The sequence below is a fragment of the Eubalaena glacialis genome, chromosome 16 (assembly GCF_028564815.1).
Source record: "Eubalaena glacialis isolate mEubGla1 chromosome 16, mEubGla1.1.hap2.+ XY, whole genome shotgun sequence".
Lineage (NCBI taxonomy): Eukaryota > Metazoa > Chordata > Mammalia > Artiodactyla > Balaenidae > Eubalaena > Eubalaena glacialis.
In genome coordinates this window covers 5,735,569-5,754,538 of record NC_083731.1, presented here as the reverse complement: position 1 = coordinate 5,754,538, position 18,970 = coordinate 5,735,569, and positions in this window count along the sequence as shown.

Below are 18,970 nucleotides of genomic sequence, written 5' to 3'. Positions count from 1 at the left end.
GTTAAACAGGCAAAGTATCTTCAAGACTTTTCCATTTCCAGGCACTCAATGTTTTCATGGCGTCTAGTCTTCCCCCATCGCTAAGAGAAGAATTTGTCAATTTATTCATACCAAGGTGTTGTGAATTGACATTTAGATAACCTCAGAATTGAAATATGTGTCAGAGGCCATCCACCCCAGACTTCTACCTAATATAACAATCTGCTCTTCAATACCCTGGAAAAGCAAACACCTCTGTCACTTCCAAGGATCAACTCACTCCCCATCCCACGGCCCGCCAAGCTCTCTCAGAAAGCTCTGACCTCTTATGGGTCAAAGTCACCTTCTTTAACTTTCATCCGTTACCCACCCTTGGACGCCACAGACTATGTCCAGCCTTATGTGTGACAGCTCTCTGGGTATTTGAAGAAAGTTATTTTATTCTTAAGTGATTCTTTCACTGACTTAATTAACTCCAGTAATTTCAACTTTTCCTCTTATGCCGTGGTTTCTGGACGACTACCAACTTGATCATTCTTACTTGAATGTTTCTTAATTTGTAAATATTCTTCTCCAAGTATGCCACTCAGTAAAGCTTCATTCTGATAACAGTTTCTGGAGAGGTGTCACAGTATTTTTGGAAAGAGCTCAGACATCGAAAACATATAGACTCCTAGTTTTGAATCCAGGTCTTACACTTACCAGCTGTATGATCTTGAACAAGTTACATAACCTCCTTGTTGTCTCATCTGTAAAAGAGAAATTGTACCACCTGATAAAATATAGTGAGAACTAGAGAAAATCAGAGTGGCATCACAGCATACCCCCCAGCACAGAGTGGTAAACCCTCAATTAATGACAAGTATCATTATTACGTATCATTTTGCATACTAGAAAAGGGTGACATCAAAAGATTACTACGTTGTCATATATCCAGATGGGTATGTGAATATTCTAGAATCAAGAAACTGAGTTTGTATATCCCCCAAGAATGACTTCTCTGTTTTCAGTATTCTTTGTCCTGACTCTAATTCAAGGGTACAGATTAATCCATCGTTTTTTAGTAAAGTGACACTTTCTATATGTCAAGTATTTCAACTCTGGGAATTGAACAGTAAAGTTTTCCAAAATCCCAAAGTAGTACTTGGGTTTTCTAATTCTATTTGAAATATATGATCTCCCAGGTCATAAATTCTGTCTATCATCAACTAGTTCTGCCCACAGGTGCTATGGGAGAGATTTGTGTTATTGCTGACACTAAATCTACACCAAACACCTCTTACCTTTGCTATAAAAATTACCATGAGTATGGAACAATTTAGGAGTTCCACTTCTAAGTGTTCCACGATAGGGCTAGTGTCCAGAGAAAAAAATCAGAGAGAGAAAGAGAGAGAGACAAAGGCACAGCACCATTTGATCTGCTCACGCAGTGGAGCTTAAGAGGCCGTCCCATACCCATATTGGTCCCTGCACAGGTGGCCTCTGTGAGACCATGATCGATCTAAAATGGCATTGAAATTGAGTCAATTGGATTTTTAAACCCGACGTGCTCTGGAATGCAAATGGATCTCATTTCAAACTTTATAGGGAAAATCTGACCTTAAAAACCTCTTCCTTTTCTAATTTCCCCATCTTGGGATCTGCTGGTTTCGAGTTCTGAGGGCAAATGGGATGTAGAGGAGGTATCCTAAGGTTGCAAAATCCAGAGAGCTAGTCCCGGCGTACACAAGAGAGAGTAATTGGTTGGAAGGGGCTGGAATGATGGCTGGATCAGTGAAGACAATCAGAATCATGTCCACTGGCTCCAGTTCCATTCCCAGGGAAACCAGAGGTGCCTACCACCACCAGACTTCAAGGCTTCTGAAATTTCTCGCAAACATTATCTTAACGTCTCTCTAAAAATACTTAGCAAACCTCCAAGCAAGCAAGACTTGAGAACTTATTTAGGAATATGAGTGAAAAGAGCGGAGTCCTAGAAATGCTGTGGACTTAGGGAGGATCTCAAGCAGAAGAATAGAAAGTGACAGAGAGGACAGGGACGAAGAAACCAATCTCCTTCCCAAAAGAGGACGTTGCCACAAATAACTCCTATCTAGTTGGCACATGAGGGTTTCCAAAGCCCTCTTCCATTCCTACTTTCATTTGAGGCTCACAAAGTACAATGGGGCACAGCTCGCAAGGTACTTTCATGAATGAAATAATGGAGCCATCACAGTGGGGCTCAAGCAGACAGGGGTTCCTTCTGTGTAAAATCAGGGAGGAAGGGGGCCTGGGAAGGCTTTACTGAGATGGCGCCCAGAAGGAAAGGTCTATGTTTAAGAAGTCCTGGGTGATTTCCAAGGGCACAATAGTTACGTTCCAGAGTCTGCAATGAGACCCTTGCACTGAGAGCTTAGGTCTGCCTCCTACTGGTTTTGCAAACCGGGATGCGTCTGTACAATACCAATCACAATAAGGTCCAACCTTTCCTAATGCTCTCGGTGCTCTGAGCTCCCGATCTGCCCCTTCCCTCTCACATCAAGCTGTGTCCTATTTAAGACTCAGGTTACAGATAAACTCAGAGCCACATGCTGGGCATAGAGGACCAGCCCCTCCTTCTGTCTGGAGAACCAGAGCCGCTACAATGACGCCTCACACATCTCATGAATAACCGGACAGGATTCATGTGTCTCTAAACTTCAAGTAAGACTTAATTCATTGGCTTAAAAATTATTTATGCCCTTCATGCATGCATTTTGAGCAGATTAGAAAACACTGGTACATATCATTTTTTTCAAAAGGAGCCATTAAATATCGTGAGAAAATATATGCAGGGTAAGATAAATGTTAGTATGTGGAGGGAATTGCTCATTGCTTCCCATCCCGGTTGCCCTACAATTGCTTCTTGTATTTGCTTTATTCTTATCAATAAAAATATTTGGGAAAATTTTTTACCACATCACTCATTTCTCAATTGTTTCTAGGTATTCTCTAAAAATAGCCCAATTTAATCCCTAGCAGTCAGATTGTTGAATCAAAGGGTTTGTACATATTTAATTTTATGAAACACTGACAAAGTCGTTCTCAAAAATGTAAGATAATAATGTTTAAGAACTCTTTTCCCCACATTTTTGCCACCACTGGATGTTATAACTATTTTTAACTTCTGCCAACACAATGGGTGAAAATTGGTATTTTGGTTTTTCATTTTCATTTTTTTTATGTTTTTTGTTTGCATGTGCATTTCCCTAACTACTAATGACATGAATGTCTTCATACACCCATTGGTCCTCTGCATTTCTTTTGCTATAACAAATCCTATCCTTTTACCTAGATGTATGTGGAATCATTCGTCTTTTTCTTGTTCATTTGCTTATTTTTCCCTATAAAAACAAAAGTCCCAGCCCATGAATTTACATGAATAAGTTTGCTCCTTTCAGCACTGGTGGTAATGATTGCAAACCAGGAACAACCTGAAGAGCTATCAGTCGGGTTATATTGTTTAAATTATGACGCATATGTCTGAAATGCTTTTGGGACCTTCAAAGATTAAGATAGATTGATGCATACTTACTTGGAAGGACTCCATGATAAAATTGTTCTGGAAAACCTACTAATTTTAGAATGTCATATACAGAATGTTTTGTAAAAACAAAAAACAAAAAATATTTGGACATGTTTGTACATAACTTAATACGCAAAGGAAGGAAAAGTACACAGCAATTGTTACCAAGTTACTACGACGGGTTAACACTGGAAAAGGAAAGAAGGAGATAATTTGTTTCAATTTACACCTACAACAGCTTGTGAAGTCCCTAAAATGAGCACATATTATTTTGTAAGGCAAATGACTGAAATAAATTTTAGATTATAATTAAAACATAGAATTGTGAAAGTTTTAGTATAAGTTTTCTGTACTTGTATATGTTTTATGAGAAAGAAAAACTTGAGTGTAGAGATAGAAAATAGTGTATTTTCAAATACATTGAAATTTTTTCCATCAGAAAAGGAAACCTCCTTCCACTGACAATGGACCATTTATGGGGAAATATGAGAAAACTAGTTTCACAAGATGAGCATTCTTAGAACATTGAAACATTTTCTAAATGCAAAGACCAGTATCGACCCATCACAGACAGGTATATTTTAGCACCAGGGCATTGCAAAAAAATAACTAAAGATTTGCCAGCGAGATACACTCTCTGATGGGAAAGTCAAATGTTATTAGTTAATAATATCAAAGGACTTAATTTTTTAAGAGATTCAAATGATTAGTATTATCGTGACAGAGGATCCGAAGAGCCTGAAGTTTCCTCATACAAGTTTCAATCTTCAAAAATTTAGCTCCCTTCAATTTGTTTATGTAATCCTGGTTTGGTATGGAATTTTCTATGTTAATCATCAATATTGTTTCGATGAAGATCTGCATATGAGATGGATCTTATCTGATCTTATAGGCTCAATTACCATCCATTGTATGTCCCGTTCAGAGCCCCCAACCCACTCCCTCCACCCTACCCCACCCCCTGCCTCCTTCTCTCTCTCTCTCTCTCTCTCTCTCTCTCAATCTCTCTCTTTCTCTGGTCCCAGAGTCCACACTACCCATCAGAGACTATCTCACCAGCACCTCCAGCTCAGCAATTGAACCCTTCATCCTCTCTCCACACCTGCTCTTCCCCCTCCCCCCCAAGTAGTTCTCCTCCTCCGTGAAAGAGCAAGTTGGGGTATTTTATTACATCACTGTATCCAAAAATAAATACATCTCCTAGGAAAGTGTGAAATGAAACATAGTACGAAGCTATGATTTTATAGGAGATTAACACCATGGTTAATTGCACATCCGTTGCACCACAGCTGCACAAGCCAGAACCAGCACCTCTGACTTGACCTTCCCTGGCTCTCCGCCCCCACATCCAGTCCATTGCCAGGTCTTGCCATTGCGACCCCCCAAATACCGCTCCATCCCACCCACTCATATGCCTCTCCACCGTGGCGTGCACAGGACAGTGTCACGTCCTAGGTAACTCTCCCTTGTGTGGTCTGGGCTTCCTCTAAACCACGGCCCTCATTGCGCTCGGTGACCATTCTATACACTAGTTCTCTTCCTCCCTGATAATCTCGTCCTGCGGTACTGTCCTCCCAACATACAAACATTCTCTCCCACTTCCAGAAATCGCAAGGTTTCTCCTCTGCTCCCAATGGACTTCTTTCCCTTAGCTAACTCCTGTCTCTCTTCAGGTCTGGGCTTAGATGTGACTTCCTTCCTGGACCCTTAAGACCAGCTACGTGCTCCCCAGGTGCCCTGCAGTCAGCCCTCCCCATGTGTTTCCCCTTGGGGAAATTGTACTTGAAATTCCCACTAACCTGTGATTTCCTCCAGGCAGGGGCTGGGTCTTGTTTACTGTTGGACTCTCTACACAAGACATAGTAGGAGCTCTAGAAAAGTTGGTTAAACTGAAGGAAAATTTACCAGAATATCCGGGGTTACTTGTACAATACTCTTTACACACAGAAGTGACGCTTATGCCATATTATTGGTAAGACACATGCTTTGCAATGATGCATTCATGAGCTTATGACTTGGTTCAGGTTTAATTCTATGACTATGGAACAGGACAAATCCATTTGTCCCTCCTGACTGGCGCTGACACCGGATTCTATTAGCATACGGAAGATAACAGCAACATCTAATACTTGTACACTGCTTTACAGTTTACAAAGTCCTTTCAAATCCACCATCCTAATTAACTTTACCAACGTCGTGTTCCTCTAATGGTTCATTATCCTTCATGCCTTCAGGATCAATGTTCGTGTTTCTAAGACCTCCTCTGTCAGAAGCTTGATACATGATGTGGCTTAGCTTGACTGACCACTCCAAACGGTGTTAATAATTCAACATGCCTTTTCAGTCTCCCTTTGCACCAAATTGTGTCCACTCCAAAGAGGTGAAAGGCAGCTTCTCAACCTTCTAAGACTCCCAAACGTTTCAGGCTCACTCTCTCCCGTGAGTCATGGTTCCCATTTCCACTTCACAAGCAAGAATGTTCTGCCACCGGAGCAGGAAGTTTTAGGGGCGCCAGCTGCGCTGCAGCCTCATCTTTTTCCTAGATCGTTTCATTTTCCTCCTGACTTACCTCTCTGCCTCTAGCCCGAGGCCCTCTCGTTCACTCTCCTCTCTGTTGCTGAAGCGATTTTTCAAAACCAAAAATCTTGGCATGTCACAATCTGCTTTAAAACCCTTCAGTGGTTCCAGCGCTCCAAAGAGCTGATCCCAGTGTGCGATGCTTGTGATAATATGGCCTCCATCTTTCTCCGGGTTCAGCTCCCACTGTCCACTTCGCAAGCTCCCTGACCCCTGCATTCCACACTCCAGCCACATCAAGCCATTAATCGTTTTGTAAGCACATCAGGCTGCTTCCTGCTTTCATCTGTTTTCAAAGACTTCCCTTTATTTGAAATGCACTCTCCTGCTCAATGAACATGGGCAACTCCTATTGATCCTCCAGGAACCTCCCGCCCTGTAAAGCCCTCTCTTCTCTCCAAGACCAACCCCAATGGAACCACCCTGGTGCTTTGTCTTCACTTGTTATATTGTGTCGTGGCCATGCGTTTACACATCTGTCACTCCTTTCCAGCTAAGAAATGCTAGAGGACCATTCAGGTTTTATTTTTCCAGGAACACTGTAGGTGTGTTGATTACATGAATGAATGAATGAACACATCAATCATCAGAAGTAGCAGAAAATCAAAGCTGTCAGAATTTCTCCAACCACGTTATAAAGGCACTGACTCTAGACATTGGCTCAAAGTTTTCACTTGGTTTTGATTAAGGCCAGAGGCCCAGTGGCAGGACCATCTAAAGAAAAATCCTAAAAGTCATTAATCTCCCTGAGAAATCCTCATTTTTCCTGCCAGTTGTTTTACTAAGTCTTATGACTATTCACCAGTCTGACCCATTAAAAATTATAAAGACCCTTACAAGATAAATACTGCTCTAACTTGTCCTAAAGCACTGAAGTTACCATATAAGACGCCATGGAAAGTCCACCATTAAACAAAGTGATACACGAACAGGAGGAAAATTACAAAGTGAGGCCAAGAATTGATCTGAGGAAAAAAATGTACATTTGTCTCAGAATTCAAGACACTTCTTAAAAGGAAAAAAAAAAAAAATACCTCCCACACAGAGCTCCATCAGCTAACTTTGCTGATGAATTTGTTTTCAACAGCCCTGGTACCAAGGGCAGAGTTAATGTCTATCTAGGAATTTAACACGACAGGGAGAGGGTGGGGAAAAACATAAACTCCTAGCTGTATGCTTCAGTTGACACAGTTTTCCAGAAATTCCATTCTATGGAGAGGAAAATCAATTGGAGCTTCCCCCATGGCGAATGGTATCGTGATTCTGACAGGACACGTCCACAGGAAAGAGAAAAGTACACACTTTGAGACTTGCTATCTGCCCACAATCTCTGAGTCTTAACATCCTGTGGCAACTCATTTGGTTTAATAACCTACAGCAACTTATTCAAATGTCTGAGACGCTGCTAAGTCAAATGAGATGATTTGACTGGAATAACGAGTTCTCACTGCTCTGCAATTTAAGAGGGTTTACGCTACTTTCCACTGGACCCAGTGCATTGCACAGAGTCTGCCCCCAATTGTGCTAATGGTGTGACCGTAGAGCTTATATAATATTTACTCTTTCAAAGTCCCATTGCATTTAAAGGGAGAGTCAAGTAGTCAAAAATGTGTTTCGCCTGATTAGTTCATCTGGCAGGGGGTTTCTACCTTTTTATATTATAGTACATTAATCATTGTCTATATGTGTTATTACACAGACATAGGAGATTTTCTATAAGCTCATTATAAGACAGTTTTGTATTCACATCAAATTATTTTATCCTATAGCTATTATTGTTACCTAGGAGAAGGAGAGAGGGATGGTCAGGGCTAAGATATCAAGGTTTACCAAATCTTTCCATACCTCAAAACAGGTTTCTATTTCAGTAGGAAAAATTTTTTTAAAACAGACAAGAAAATAATTTAATATCAACAGTGAGTCAAGGCTCATCTATTGTCTAAACTCTCAACCTAGAGAGTGCAGCCTAGAATCTATGATTTGGGGCTCAGCTGACTTACAAAAGCTTCATACAGAAACCAAGGTCATTTCCTCTTTGCCTACTATGCAAGAATATCAATGATAACCCACCTCTGCCCGTACCATCGTCCAGGTCACCGTGAAAGCCCCAGCTCTTAGGGCTTACCCCAGGCTCTTTGGAGATGCCAGCAGGCAAGCTATAAAATAGTATGCATTCATTTTTTTTTAAGAATAACACATTTAATTAAAATCTAGGAATAAATCCATCTGTAACAGACAATTAATACCTTTGCTGCCAGAGAACCTTGCAAGGTGCCAGCTCTCTTGTATGGCTTAAGCTCCAAAATGACCCAAAATACATTACAAAGGGATGTAATAGACCTTATATATTCTGAGCTGCCATGGTGTGAAATCTTGAAAAGATTTTCTGTCTCAAGAGGAGAGAAGGTAAAAATAAAGATCACCTTTCTTAACTTATTTTTTCATGAGTAGACTCAACAAATGATAATTATTTAGGGGAAAATAACTACTGGTTTTTCATAAGCCTAAAAATTACATTATTAAAAGTAAAAAGTTGAAATGGATTTCTCTTTGAATCTTTATTTTTCTAATGCACTTCAGATAAAAACAAAATTTTCGGTTTTTTTCCAACTATGATCAGCTGCTAATGAATATGATGAATGAAACTTGCTATAGTGAAGAATTCCAGGATAACATAGATTTAAAGTTGGAAAAGTCTCAGTCTTCCAATATCAAGAATGTCATAGAATAATCCCTACCCTACATTGCATCATCTCAGGTGTAAGTGCTTCTACTTCTTCCATGTGCTTTGGATCAATAATATGAAAGAATCAGATCAATGTTTTGTAGGGATTTTGTTCTTTGTTTTTTTATTGAGGTGTAGTTAATTTACAATGTTGTGTTAGTTTCCAGTGTACAGCAAAGTGATTCAGTTATATATACATGTATATTCTTTTTCAGATTCTTTTCCATTATAGGTTATTACAAAATATTGAATATAGCTCCTGTGCTATACAGTAGGTCCTTGTTGTTTACCTATTTTATATATAGTACTGTGTATCCTTTAATTACAAACTCCTAATTTATCCCTCCCCCCCTTCCCCTTGGTAACCATAAGTTTGCTTTCTGTGTCTCTGGGTCTATTTCTCTTTTGTAAATAAGTTCATTTGTATCAGTTTTTTAGATTCCCCAAATAAGTGATATCATATATTTGTCTTTCTCTGACTTATTTCACTTACCAAATCAATGTTTAATACTCAGAAAAGAATTAATTTTTTTTAACTAAACGCTTATCATAGAACTAAAATGTGAAATAAATTAACTCAAACCTGGGTTTTTTCTCCTGCTTTGAGATTTACAATAAATATAAAAATGTAAATAAGTTACAAACTAGAATTTTACTTAAATCCATTCAAAGCCTCATACTGAACAAAGATTTTAAATCTATAAACCAAAGAATAAATCACAATATTTCCCATCCAGGCAACACTTAGGTTATAATTAGGAATTTTTAATAAGTTAAAAATGAATTTTTACTTGCTCTAATGCATTCATAAGAAACACGCACTATTGCATGTAGGTAAAGCTCTATTGATTTGAAAGTTTTGCTGATGTTGTTCTCTATATTAAATAAGTTCCTGTAGAAATAAAACAAAGGAGCAAAATCAATATTATATCATTGTGAAGTTTTAGGAAACAGATACTAACTGAAATTAGAATTCAATCAGGAAAAGCCTTTCAAGGGAAATTTAGTACAAGACCTTTAAATAGGCCCAAGTAATAAGACACTCAGTACATTTGCTTTCCTTTATTTTCTTGCTTTCTTTCACTATACTTATTTTTTAATGAAGACAAGAGAAAGAGCAACAACTGCCCAAGAGTAAGAGAAAAGGGACTTAAACACTGTTGAGAAAGTAAGACTGTGGAAAAGAAAACTGCAAAAAAGAACTGCAACTTTTGGTAAACATTGAGTTTAACAGAACAGATTTCCGACATCTCTAACTTGTAAATCAAAATTAGGTTCTTCATCCTATATTAACATAAAATAAGAGATGCCTAGGTTTAGGTAGGGCAAAATAAGAAGACACTGGTTCTGGTGCAAGGAGAATTGGGTAACTCTTTTAAGCAATAAGAACACAAGACCTTCTATATGAAAACAAGGAGGCTGTTCATGTCCAGTGAAAAAGTAGGTACTGGCCCCTATTTTTAACAAGTTGCCTATGTTGTAAGGAAAGCTGCCTGAGGATGTGATAATAACTGAGAAAATGTCCCAGATTGTATTCACTAGCCAATAAGGGGAAAAAATATGAAGCTCAATGAGTGGCTCACACTGTGAAAAATGGACCGTGGAAGGAAGGTCAGCCAACAATTGACCAGAAGCTCTAGGACTGCATCTATACCAAGACATGAGCAGTGGGCCAGGTGGAACAATAAGGCTGAATCCACTTCAGAACAATATCCCTGGCTGCCTCAATTACAGAGCAGAAGAGTATGCCGCCATGTTTGCAACCCTGAGTGTACAGTGTGTCCCAGTGGCAGCAGAGAACAGGTGAGAATAAAAACATGGGACTTCCACATGAGAAAGAGGCAACTGGGAAACAGACATCTCCCTAATATGATTCATATTCTCCTTCTATAATTTAATTCAGTAAGTTAAGTAATTTAATTCAACAATGTACATGAGATGGCAAAACCAGAACCTGTTTATGAAATACTATGTGTAAGAATTTAGTAAAATATTTAGTAGAATAACTAGGTAAGTAGCTAAACATATCTTTTTAGTAAATTATACATATATTCATACATTACCTAATAAAACATAAAATATACTGGAAAGTGATCCTACAATAGGGAATGTTTGGACTCTTTTTTCCTTTTTTTTTTTAAATGCTTCTCCTGCATGAGATGCACCTATTATCATACATAAAGAAAATTTGCTTTTTCATTCCTGGTGTATGTCAGTTACTCATATTACATATAAATCTATTAGAATGGAAAATGCAATCTGAATAGCATTCTTGTCACCTATGAATTAATTGCAAATTTAAAACTATATGCTATTGTACTACGATGCATGAAAGTATTTAGTATGCTAGACGAGTATTTTTTAAATCCTTACAGTAAAAATCATTTTACTTAGTACAAAAAATTTGCAGTGGAGTCCACATAACTATAATTATTCATGCAAAATACTTCATACAGCTTCTTACAAAAACAAAGTGATTAAAAGGCTGCCATTGTGGGGGGGGAAAGAAAAATATGTTTATAAGCTTAGTCGTTTGGTTAAAGATCAAAATGTATATAAATTCCAGACTTAAAAATGAAAATTTTGATTTAGTGAAGTCGAAGCTTTGAATCGTGTCAAATTGATGCTCCTTAAAATTTAAGACACATTTTTTCCAAAAAGCAGTATCAGAGAAACTCCCATCACCTTCTTCTCCCATCACACACTTACTCTCCAAAGAGCAGAGCTTTCAAGCTTGTCATAATTCACTTCCAGCCCAAGACGCTCTTGAATGTAGCACGGGCTGGCATTACTAAATCTATCAGGAGTTGCATTTAGAATGCTTAGTTGCTAACAGGTAATATATTATCAGGCATTCTTTCACCCAGACCGGACCCCCCGGGTGATTCTGACATAAATCCCACCAAGCTTTCCTCTACATCACTGGTTCTCCAAGTGTGGTCCCTAGACCAGCAGCAGCAACATCACCTGGGACCCTGTGGGAAATGCAGACTCTCAGTTTCTACCCAGACCTATTGAATCAAAAGTTCTGGAGGTGGGTCCCAGCAACCTGGGTTTTAACACGCCATCCATGTGATTCTGCTGTGCTAAAATTGGAGACCCACTGCTCTACATCATATAACAAACAACCTATGTAGGTCCTGAGAATGAAGTTGGGATGAAGGATGAGCTATAGGAGGCACCTTCGATTTGGTTAAAAAATTTGAGGTTTTGGTTTCAAGGTAGTCACAGCTGTTTGAAGCCGATTCCTCCCTTATAGAAAAGAACTAATGAAATGGTACTGGTTTGCCCAAAGCCCCCCAGTTGGTATTCCCATGACCCATATAGCCCTACTCTGCCCTTAATTTCTCATTCTCATCTAGAAAAGAGGCCTTTTCAGGGCCATGCACTATTTACCTGTTTCTCTCCATTCTCCAGTCACATACGCCAGCACAGAGAAAGCTTCTGAGGGTTGGTTGGTTGGTTTAATTTAGCCTGTCTTTCTAACTCCGGGGAGAAAACGGGCCTCCTCAGTTTATCTTCTTCTGCAGACACAAGAGACATCGGGGCCTGACATAAACCTACCTCTACAATCCCTATCCCACTCCCTTCTCCTCCATGACTCTCCAGACCCAACTGTCCCTTGAATGTGGCAAAATCCTCCCCCCTCAGACACTTAGACTCACTGTTCTTTTGCATGGAACGTTCTAGAAACCCGACTTTGCAAGGACACTCCCTCCTGGTTGTTCATACTTCAACCCCAAATTCCACTCTTCAGAGACACCATCCCAAGACCACGAAGCCAACCCTCGCCTTAGTCATTCACGGCTTCATCATCTCACTCTGTTTGATTTATTTACTGTCCCTCTGAAATGCTCTCTTTTTATTTATTCCTTGACTTGTTTGGGCTCTCTGGGCATGAACGTAAACTCCATGAGAGCAGAGACCTTGTCCATCTTGCTCACAACAATACACCCAACCCCAAATAGCACCCAGCACTGAAGACTGGACACTCTCTGGATATATGATCAACAAGTCAATGGATATATTGCCATAATTTTATATGTATCCCATTAGCTAGAACTCTTTTGATTGAAAGTAATTGAGACCATTTCAACCTAACTTAGTCAAAGAGAATATTTGTGAAAAGCGACAAGAATATCTGGCAGAAATCCAGGAAGGGAGCACAGTCAGGTCTTCAGAACATCTGGAATAGGGTGTGAAATGACAGTCTAGGCTCTTCCCTTCTACCTCTTCTCTCATCCTTTGCTTTGGGTCAATCTTTTCTCTCTCGTCAAATTGACGTACCTCACTTCTCTGGTCCACGTGGCAGAAAATGGGACACCAGTAGCTTTGAAGATGTGTGTGTTCCCATTTCAGCCTGGAGGAGAAAGAATGCATCTTCATTCTCATTCCCACCTCCAAAATTTTCAGGAAAGCATGGCATTTGACCCAATTATGCCAGGTTCCCAACCCCGGCAGAAGGGAGGAGGGTAGTAAGAGAGAGGGTCCATACATACTGTCATGAAAGTTTCTCAGTGACCTTGCAGGTTTAAAGAAATGGCTGTTCTTCAGTAAAGGAAGGTGATTCTCAAAGAAAGAGAGATGCTGAGCAGACAAAGCATTAGTTCCCTCTCTAGTTGAGTAGTGTTCATGACATTAGGCCATCGGGATTCCCACGGATAAACTAGTGAGAGGCAACACAGCATTTGGTGAGGGCTGTAAGCTTTACAGCCAATCCTCACAGCTTCAAATCCCAACGCTGCCGCCTACAATCTGTATGAGAAAGATTCTCATCTTATCTGTGCCTCAGTTTTTCCTCTGTAGAATGAGGACCACACAAGGCCATTGTGAGGATTAATACATGAAGAGAACTTTCCACAGTGTTTAGCACATAGTAAGTGCTCAATGTGTGTTAATTGTGTTCTTTCTTACTGATCCCGTGTTTGAATGAGTTAATATAGCTTCCGAAACAGCCTGACAATTCAAAGGAAACACTGACACTACACATCGCCGCCAAACAGAATGGCTCTAACACACTAACAAGCCACCTGCAAACGAATACCGTCAACAGAAATGCTAGACACACTTCCGTTTGTCCAGATACGTTTCCACGTATTAGTAGAAATACTGTCATCTTGACATAAAAACGGCAGTCACTTGGATATGTGAGTGTGGGTTCATGTAGAAGACAGACAAAGAATGTTTTTCTATGAATGGACATGTGAGGGGACCCTAGGTGGCAAACAGACTTCATGCTCATCCTCAGGGATCTCAGGGATCTCCTGCAGGACTTTCTCTTCATTACCCCTTCTCACTGACGGGCCAGGTCCTCCCTTGTGGACACAGAGACGAAGTCTGTGAAAGCTGCTCTAGACAGAAAGGTTCAGAGACATACATAAAAAGCCTGTTGCTTCAGTCCTAAGACTAAATAAATGATGGTAGCCCAGGGCTTCCCTGGTGGCGCAGTGGTTGAGAGTCCGCCTGCCAATGCAGGGGACACGGGTTCGAGCCCTGGTCTGGGAAGATCCCACATGCCGCGGAGCAACTAGGCCCGTGAGCCACAACTATTGAGCTTGCGCGTCTGGAGCCTGTGCTCCGCAACAAGAGAGGCCGCGATAGTGAGAGGCCCGTGCACCGCGATGAAGAGTGGCCCCCGCTCGCCACAACTAGAGAAAGCCCTCGCACAGAAATGAAGACCCAATGCAGCCAGAAATAAATAAACAAATAAATAAATTTATTAAAAAAAAAAAAAATGATGGTAGCCCAGAGAGAAGAGGAGGAAGAGAAGCATGGGGGCAAAGGAGGCAGCAGGATCGCCTTGAAGCTGGGAAGGAGCAGACCCTCAACGAGGTCCAGGTAGAACATGGGAGCAGATGCCCTCCAGGGCCGACTGTGCCCTTTCTCCCATCAGGGAGACCCCAACTCCCAATGAGACATGAAGGGCAGAGACACAAAGGGCAGCCCCATTGGGACTAAATTTTGCCACAAGAATTCCACCAACCACAGCCCCCATACACACCCTCACCAAGTTCTTGATTGACCATCTATCCATTGGACACTCAGAAGCGTGTCCAGAACTTGGACCCTTTCTTTCTCTAGATCTCAAAATCCTTCAAAACGATTTCCAACAGCTAATATTTTCAGGCCACACAGAAGATATGTGATTTTTTTTTAATTCAAGAATTCTTCATTAATATCATAAATTTAAGCATCTATTAATAAATCACATGTGCAGATGTAACAGTATTTGAGAAATTGCCACTATCTGAAGCAACAGGACTCTCTCCTCAAGTTATAATAATCTGACAAAATAAGAGGCTCATAATAAATGCAATTTAAAATAGGATTGTCGTTATATAGTTTTAAAAATAATCAAAATATCTACCTTGAAGTTATGTTCTCTTATCACTGGACATGCTCCAGAATTTACTGTCAGATACAGAGTGATATTTTTTAAATATTTCAGTGTGTGGCCAGGAAAACATTGTCTCATTCTTTCAAAGTCATGCAGGACCAAAGATGCTGAACTTAAGGCAAATTGATCTAGTTTCATCTGTTGGCCCCAAACTCTTGAAATCAAGGCTGCTCTTGTTGGCCCAGAGTTGATTTCCCGTCGGCCACTCAACTCACAACAGCTTGTATTTTGAGACCTTTTACTTCATTGTGGTGCTTTGTTAGCACCCACCCTCTGCTTCTCTAGAGCATGACTTTGCCTTTGCTCTGCTCCACTTCATCCCCATCTGATCCACAGCACTTCACAGGAGTGTTGCAAAGGAGAATTCCTGCTGAGGGGATTGGGTCTAAAATTACCTTCAGAAACTCTTTAAAAACTAAGATTTTTATGAGCCACCGAATGCATGAATAGTCAAGAGTAGACCTATTCAATTGCCAGTGATATGAACAGACTGTGTCCAGGTACCACTCCTCATAAAGTTGCAGAGAGCCAAGCGGGAATGTTCCCTGAAAAAAACGTGGGCAAAGTCATTCCCTAAAGGATCAGCTGTATCTGGAAATCATAAAGAAAAGCCAGGCATCAAAATCACATCTGTGGTAACTCCAAAGATTAACTCTGTCATCATTGCCCTCTTTAAATATGAATAAAAATACAAAGCATGGTTGATATTCATTTTGCCTTATAGAGTCCTAGGAAAGATGAGATGTATCTTGTTTCTTATTATACATCAATGCTTTTACATGACTTGCAATATTGGATTACCTCATTCTTGAAAACATGCAAATGTCTGCCAATGACTAAAACATTTTCCAATTTAAACGTTGTACAAATATTTATGAATAACCACAAAAAATAATAATTTTAAAATTGAGGATGCCTTCTGGTTGGTCATATGGAAATAACACATTGACATTAATAACGCTGTGAAGGACCCTAAACACAATAAATTGTTTGAATTTACAGTAGCAACTCAATAGCTGTGAGATTCAAGAACATATTTTTAATATAATTTTGTTTTCTTTTAGATTCTCCAGAGGTATTTCTGCACCACAACTTATGTTTTAAAAAATCCCAAAGTTGTCATGATACATACCAGAGTCGTGAAGCATCTCCCACCTGGGGGTTTCCAATATGTTTTGCTGCATATTACCATGTCTCTTCAATGAACAAAAATTCATTTGATTCTCCTTATCAAATCCTGAATGTCTACAAAAGCAGGGTGGGGTGGCCTGGGGGGAGCCTTTATATATTCCTGCCCAACAGAGCAAAGTACAAGTTTTATCTTGAGCAAAATTCCACTCTGCCTTACCCACCACACCCCTAAATTTTAAACAAATGTGTGAGGTTTATCCATGAATCTCCAACTAAAAACACAAGGCATAATCATCATTTCTAGGCAGCCAACTGATGAAATTGCTCTAGAGTTTATTTGTATTGCTCTTACTCTGCTTAAATAGGATTGAGTATGTCAGTTCCTTCTTGCTTCCTAATCCAGAATGCTGAATAGCAGTTTCTGCTTCAGTCAAATCCATTCAGTGTAAAACTACTGACAGCCAAAGAACAGTGTACAATCCAACTACTTCAGCCATTAACAAAAATTGTCCTACCAATATGCAGAACCATGGACCAAGATAACACATTTGACTGTTTACCAGGGTAACCGTTGTCATAATGAAGATAACACATGTTTTCTGTAATGGACACAACCTTAGAGCAGAACTGAGCTGGGTGGGTGTAATTACCCCACTTACTTTGCCCCAACATCCTTACAAAAATCACACATTCTGGTTAAAATACAGACTCAGCTTGTGTAACTATATATATTCCACATTTTCTGTGATCAGCCAGCATATCATATTTTGAGTGATCAGATGTATTGGCAAGGAAGGGATTTCATTTTTCTGGACATTTATATCCATTTCTGATCATAGAAATAGAATTCTTAGAAAGTGCTGTCCAAAAACGTATTGTTAAAGAACACCTATAGAAAGGAGCTATTTCTACACAATCGATTTGGTCACTGGGGTTAGTTTTTTGCATGTAACAACATGAACATTTTGATGGTGCCTTGGAAAATATCATAAACAAGCAACGAATTCATAAACACACAAACCTTTTCTAATATTCTTTTCTATTGTCATGTAGTAGGCACTCTTATGTTTGCTCCAAACCAATTTTGTATCAAATATTTCAAAAAAAATATTCTAAACCTCCAGAAAATACCTCAGATGCTTTTATTTAAAATCAGCTTGGCCACTAGGGAACCGTTATTTTATAGTGGCTATTGTCAAATAGAAATTTGAATGACCTTGCTACCCATTTCACGAGAGTCCATAATAGTCAGATACACATGACTTTCCAAAGTTAGTTTATTTTGGATTACAGCTTGATTCCCCAAAGATTTGGATATTTAACAAGGAATTACTACTGACTTAAACAAGTTTATGAAAGATACCAAATAGGCTATGTGTGCTCCACACACAAACACAGTGAAGTATCCGCGATGGCCAACATTCCAATAAATGTGCGATTCATTTTAGTCTGATTAGCAACGGTTTTCAAAAACGGCTTCATTAATCCTTACACCACCACCTCCCACCTCAACCCAGAACCAGGAAAATCTTCAGCTTATTTAAGCTTGAAACTTGAGAAAATAGTCTTGCACTCTATTGGAACCCCAAATGCAGCTGTACGTATCCCTCTGAGACTTTCACGGGGCTGGTAGACACTTCAGTAAAAGAGCTTTATTAGCATTTAATTTACTTAATTTTGAAGGGATTAGACGAAATGTTAGCATAACGGACAACCATCCACATTCCACCATCACCAACCTTCTACCAAGAAAATGACCGTGTATTTTGAGAATGGCTTTCTATAGTTAGCATGTTTTGCAGCTTAGGGTTTCTCTGCAAGGAAAAAAAAAAAGATGAATACTTTGAGGTTTTTCAGCTAACTAGCTCCTTCAGAAGGAAGCAGTCATAAGCCAAAACCTCAGTGAATCATGTCAACCTGTTTCAAGGCAAATCTGTGTCTTTCTCATTTCTATCTAAAAAAAATTATTCTTCTCAATTTATTATACAAGTTTATGTTCATTGCCATGCATCATAGGGGTTATGTACAAAATTAGAATGCATCGGGAAAAAAGAAACCTTCAGGTCGTAACTGAGCATTTAAACAGCTTTTCTGATTTCACTGGCATAGTAAGAAAAGCATTAACCCTTGCAATAAAGCCTTTCAGGTTCAATATTTCAGGAAGCAAATCGGTCAAAACCCACATGGGTGACATATCTCACACACACAAAACAATCTTGATGAAATGCATTTTTTACTGATTGCTTCCTATGTACCTGGTATTTTATGTACCAATGTATCATGGACACAGTATTTCCAGAGAGTGTTTCCAGCCAGAAAATTAATTGTGAATCATGAAAGGGGAAAAAAAAATCATCCCTCCAAACAAAGAAAATTACCTGCTGGTTTCATACAAATCAGAGCTGGCATTGGAAACACAGGATTCTGGCTTTTCTGGGAGCATCCAGTTAAGCTGGCATCTGACGGCGGTGAGCCCATTGCCAACATCAGCTGCACGCCAACCCTATCACTAGTCAGGCTGGCAGCCCTGAAATAAAACAAAGACCAGATTACTGGCCTTGAAAATATCAAGAGGGAGTAACTGCTGCTTAAGAGGCATTTAAATAATCTTCCTCTG